This window comes from Tachyglossus aculeatus, chromosome 14 (assembly GCF_015852505.1).
Source record: "Tachyglossus aculeatus isolate mTacAcu1 chromosome 14, mTacAcu1.pri, whole genome shotgun sequence".
Lineage (NCBI taxonomy): Eukaryota > Metazoa > Chordata > Mammalia > Monotremata > Tachyglossidae > Tachyglossus > Tachyglossus aculeatus.
The window spans coordinates 41,389,826-41,395,825 of record NC_052079.1 but is presented as its reverse complement, the minus strand read 5'-3'; positions in this window follow the sequence as shown (position 1 = coordinate 41,395,825).

Here is a 6,000-nt window from a genome sequence, read left to right as displayed (position 1 = left end):
GGGAGGTTACAATCAATCAATCGATCGTATTTATTGAGCACTTACTGTGTGCAGAGCACTGTACTGAGCGCTTGGGAAGTACAAGTTGGCAACATGTAGAGACGGTCCCTACCCAACAGTGGGCTCACAGTCTAAAAGGGGGAGATGGAGAACAAAACCAAACATACTAACAAAATAAAATAAATAGAATAGATATGTACAAGTAAAATAAATAAATAAATAAATAGAATAAAAATATGTACAAATACATACAGATATACAGGTGCTGTGGGGAGGGGAAGGAGGTAAGGCAGGGGGATGGGGAGGGGGAGGAGGGGGAGAGGAAGGAGGGGACTCAGTCTGGGAAGGCCTCCTGGAGGAGGAAGGCCACCTGGAGGAGAAAGTGCTTAGCAAATATTGTTATTATTATTCTTGCCACTAAGCCACATTGCTTGTCAGCTGTGTGACTTTGGGCAAGTCACTTCACTTCTCTGGGCCTCAGTTCCCTCATCTGGAAAATGGGAATTAATGACTGCGAGCCCCCCGTGGGACAACCTGATTACCTTGTGTCTATCCCAGCGCTTAGAACAGTGCTTGGCACATAGTAAGCGCTTAACAAATACCATCATCATCGTCATTATCATCATATAAATTATTTAGGTTGGACACAGTCCCTGTCCCACGTGGGGCACATTGAAGGGCCAGCTCCTCCAGGAAGCCTTCCCTGACTAACCCCTCCTCTCCTCTTCTCCCACTCCCTTCTGCGCCCCTCTTCCTTGCCCTTTCATTCATCCTCCCTCCCATCCCCAAAGCACATATGTATATATCCGTAATGTATTTATTAATATTTAATAATATTAAATATTATTAATTTAAATTTATACTAAATTTAATATATTTATTGATATTGATTTATATTTATTGTATTAATAAATAAATTAATATTTATTAATATTAATGTCTGTCTCCCCCAAACTGTAAGCTTGTTGTGGGCAGGGAATGTGTCTGTTGTTATACTGTCCTTTCCCAAGCACTTAGTACAGTGCCTTGCACACAGCGCTCAATAAATACGATTGAAAGAAGGGGGCTCACGGTCTAAATAGGAGGGAGAGCGGAGGCACAGAGAAGTAATAATAATAATAATAATAATAATAATAATGTTGGCATTTGTTAAGCGCTTACTATGTGCAAAGCACTGTTCTAAGCGCTGGGGGGGATACAAAGTGATCAGGTTGTCCCACGTGGGGTTCACAGTCTTAATCCCCATTTTCCAGATGAGGTAACTGAGGCTCAGAGAAGTGAAGTGACTTGCCCAAGGTCACACAGCAGACATGTGGCGGAGCCGGGACTCGACCCCATGACCTCTGACTCCAAAAGTAAAATGACTTGCCCAAGATCACATAGCAAGCAATCGGCAGAGAAAGTATAAAAACCGAGGTCCCCTGAATCCCAGGCTGGTGCTCTTTCCACTAGCTATACTGCTTTCCATGTTCTTTCCTTTTCTGACTTCAACTGGCTTGTAATCATCATCATCATCAATCGTATTTATTGAGCGCTTACTGTGTGCAGAGCACTGGACTAAGCGCTTGGGAAGTACAAGTCTCCAGTGTCTCCCTTTTAAGTCTGGCTTTTTTTTTTTCTGAAAATTTTTCAAGTTTTGCGTTAATGATTCAGGTTGTCCTAAGCTTTTCTGCTTGCCTCCTTCCCCTCCCCACAGCGCCTGTATATATGTATATATGCTTGTACGTATTTATTACTCTATTTAGTTATTTATTTGGCTTGTACATATTTATTCTATTTATTTTATTTTGTTGATTTGTTTTGTTGTCTGTCTCCCCCTTCTAGATTGTGAGCCTGCTGTTGGGTAGGGACCGTCCCTATATGTTGCCGACTTGTACTTTCCAAGCGCTTAGTACAGTGCTCTGCACACAGTAACAATGATAATAACAATGATAGCATTTATTAAGCGCTTACTATGTGCAAAGCATAAGCACTCAATAAATACGATTGAATGAATGAATGAATGAATGAATGAATCCCCGCATCTTACCTCCTTCCCCTCCCCACAGCACCTGTATATATGTGTTTGTAAATATTTATTACTCTATTTATTTTACTTGGACAGATTTATTCTATTTATTTTATTTTGTTGATTTGTTTTGTTGTCTGTCTCCCCCTTCTAGACTGTGAGCCCACTGTTGGGTAGATACCATCTCTATATGTTGCCGACTTGTACTTTCCAAGCGCTTAGTACAGTGCTCTGCACACGGTAAGCACTCAATAAATATGATTGAATGAATGAATGAATGAATCCCCCATCTTACCTCCTTCCCCTCCCCACAGCACCTGTATATATGTAAATATTTGTAAATATTTATTACTCTATTTATTTTACTTATACATATTTATTCTATTTATTTTATTTTGTTGATTTGTTGTCTGTCTCCCCCTTTTAGACTGTGAGCCCACTGTTGGGTAGGGACTTCCTCTATATGTTGCCAATTTGTACTTCCCAAGCGCTTAGTACAGTGCTCTGCACATAGTAAGCGCTCAATAAATACAATTGATGATGATGATGATGATGATGCTGATGTGCATATTTATTCTATTTATTTTATTTTGTTGATTTGTTTTGTTGTCTGTCTCCCCCTTCTAGATTGTGAGCCCGCTGTTGGGTAGGGACCGTCTCTATATGTTGCCGACTTGTACTTTCCAAGTGCTTAGTACAGTGCTCTGCACACAGTAAGCGCTCAATAAATACGATTGAAAGAAAAAACTGTTCAGATCATTGTGTTGTGTAATGGGGGGCCGCAAAAAGGAAGCCACTCGTTTCCGTGCTATTTTTGAACCTCTGTTGTGCTTTTAGGTTAAATGAAGTGCTGCTTTGTCCTGTTCAAACTCTAAAGCGCTGAAGTAGCTAGAGTTAAGGAAGTAGTTTTTTTATGATATTAGTTTAAGTGCTTACTTTGTGCCAGGCCCTGTCCTAGGTGCTGGGGGGGAATACCATTATCATTATTATCATTGTTATTATTATTGCTATTGTTATTGTTATGCAAGCTAATCAGGTTGGACATGGTCCATGTCCCAAATGGGGATCACAGTCTTAATCCCCATTGTACAGATGAGGTACTGAAGCACAGAGAAGTTGAGTGACTCGTCCAACATCACAGAGCAGACGAAAGACAAAAGCCGGGATTAGAACTCAAATCCTTTTTAAAACAAATCTACTCTTTCAGCTACCAGAAAAATGTTCATGGTTTGAAAATACATCCTTAAAACATTTCTGTAACTGGGCAGAAATACAAGTATGTTTATAACTATTATAACAGTAATCTTTTAGACTGTGAGCCCACTGTTGGGTAGGGACTGTCTCTATATGTTGCCAATTTGTACTTCCCAAGCGCTTAGTACAGTGCTCTGCACATAGTAAGCGCTCAATAAATACGATTGATGATGATAACTGTACTGGGAACTATAACTTTCTGTAGGAAACCCCTGGTGTAGTCTATCAATCAGTGGTTTTTAATGGAGTGCGTACTGTGCGTACCACACTGTACTGAGTGTGTAGTAAAATACAGTATTATAGAGGTAGTAGACACAATCCCTGCCATCATGGAGTTTACAATGTAGAGGACAAGTTTACATTCTGAACTGCAACCTCAAATACTTCAGTTTATATCAGCATTCTTGCATTTTTACACTCTGGCGCATTAAATGGAGCCCCTAAATATCGGTCGCATCCAAATGAAGCCTCTTCAGATAAGTGGTCACCATCCTCCACTGATCTATCAAAAGACTGTAAAATAATTTTCTTCAATGCTTCCCGTGAAAAAAGACCTTTAGGGTAGACCTTGGGCTCTCTTTAGACCCCACTAATCATCATCATCAATCGTATTTATTGAGCGCTTACTGTGTGCGGAGCACTGTACTGAGCGCTTGGGAAGTCCAAGTCAGCAACATGGACAGTCCCTACCCAACAGTGGGCTCACAGTCTAAAAGGGGGAGACAGAGAACAAAACCAAACATACTAACAAAATAAAATAAATAGAATAGATACGTACAAGTAAAATAAATAAATAAATAAATAGAGTAACAAATATGTACGAACATATATACATATATACAGGTGCTGTGGGGAAGGGAAGGGAATACAATACTAATACAAGACACTAATACAATAGCGTCTTGATAAATGGGGGTACTGTAAGACGTTATTAGTTGAACAACACATAACCAAATGTGCCAGTGACCCAAATCTCCTCGCATCTCAGTCTCCTTCCACCCACCACTCATTGTCCTTTGTGTTTATTGTGGGCCATCAACAACAGTTTGGGGTTGATGATAATCTCTCATTAATGTATTTCACCTTCCCCCCTTAGGCCACCCTTCTAGCTGCATGCCATAGCACAGGTAAATGGGATAATGGGAAGGTTGCAGAGAGAAGAGAGAAACATGTGTGGCATTGCAGTGGGCTGCCTCTTGCCCCTTCAGACAAATCCGGTAAATATGGGCAGCGTTTTCATAACTACAAGTATGCATTGCACTATATTTGGGATGGCTAAATGTTGAGATCATTGTTTACCTGAATCTGTTAATTCCACAAACGTGATATCAATCTTATGGTCCAGCGTGATGAAATTTAGGATCCTGATAAAATCCTGATTTATGTAACCTGAGCTGCAATAACTTCTATAGAGAATTGAAGTCACAAATATAAGATTCTGTTCATCTTAAATTGCAAATTGAATTTGCATCACCATAGTGACATTCTCCTTTCATTTTAAATGAATAGTAACACATTGACTTCTTCCATCCATATTATCAAATTATCCAGTTCCATTCATTTTTACCCCAATGTGTTTGACAGACTGCTAAGTGGTTGGAATTACACTTTCGCTACAATACACGTTTTCACGTTTCCTTTCCTTCAGAGCATTACAGATGTCCCTGTAATAATAATAGTAATCGTGGTATTTATTAAGCACTTACTATAGTCCGAACACTGTAATTAGTACTGGTGGGGGTGGAGTGGGGGGGTTAGTTACAAGATTATCAGATTGGACAAGTACTTAGTTCCGTGCTCTGTACACAGTAAGTGTTCAACAAATGCTATTTGATTGATTGACATAGTCCCTGACCCACTTGGGGGTTCACAGTCTAAGTTGTGGGGAGAACAGGTGTTTAACTCCCATTTTACAGATGAGGAAACCAAGGGAGAGAGAAGTTAAATGACTTGCCCAAGATCACGCAGCGGGCAAGTGGCTGAGGATTAGAACCATGTTCTCTGTTAATTAAGTGGGATTAGAACCCATGTTCTCTGTTTCCCAGACTATTCCAGTAGATCATGCTCAACCTGACATCATAGACTTGACATGACTGATTCAAATGTGGTGCTATTTTATTTTATTTTGTTAGTATGTTTGCTTTTGTTCTCTGTCTCCCCCTTTTAGACTGTGAGCCCACTGTTGGGTAGGGACTGTCTCTATATGTTGCCAATTTGTACTTCCCAAGCGCTTAGTACTGTGCTCTGCACACAGTAAGCGCTCAATAAATACGATTGATGATGATGATGATTATCAACACTGAACTCATCTTCCCTCCTAAATCCTCTCCTAGCCCTGCAGCTGGTCCAGTGAAAAGAGAATGGTTCTGGCTATTCTAGACCCAGTTCTGGAAGTAAGAGAATTCTTGTCGGTGTCATGTCATTAATGGCTGTTGCCAACTTGTACTTCCCAAGCGCTTAGTACAGTGCTCTGCACACAGTAAGCGCTCAATAAATACAATTGAATGAATGAATGAATGTCATTAATTAGGAGAAGCAGCGTGGCTCAGTGGAAAGAGCCCGGGCTTTGGAGTCAGAGGTCGTGGGTTGAAATCCCAGCTCTGCCAATTGTCAGCTGTGTGACTTTGGGCAAGTCACTTCACTTCTCTGTGCCTCTGTTACCCCATCTGTAAAATGGGGATTAAGACCGTGAGCCCCCCGTGGGACAGCCTGATCACCTTGTAATCTCCCCAGTGCTT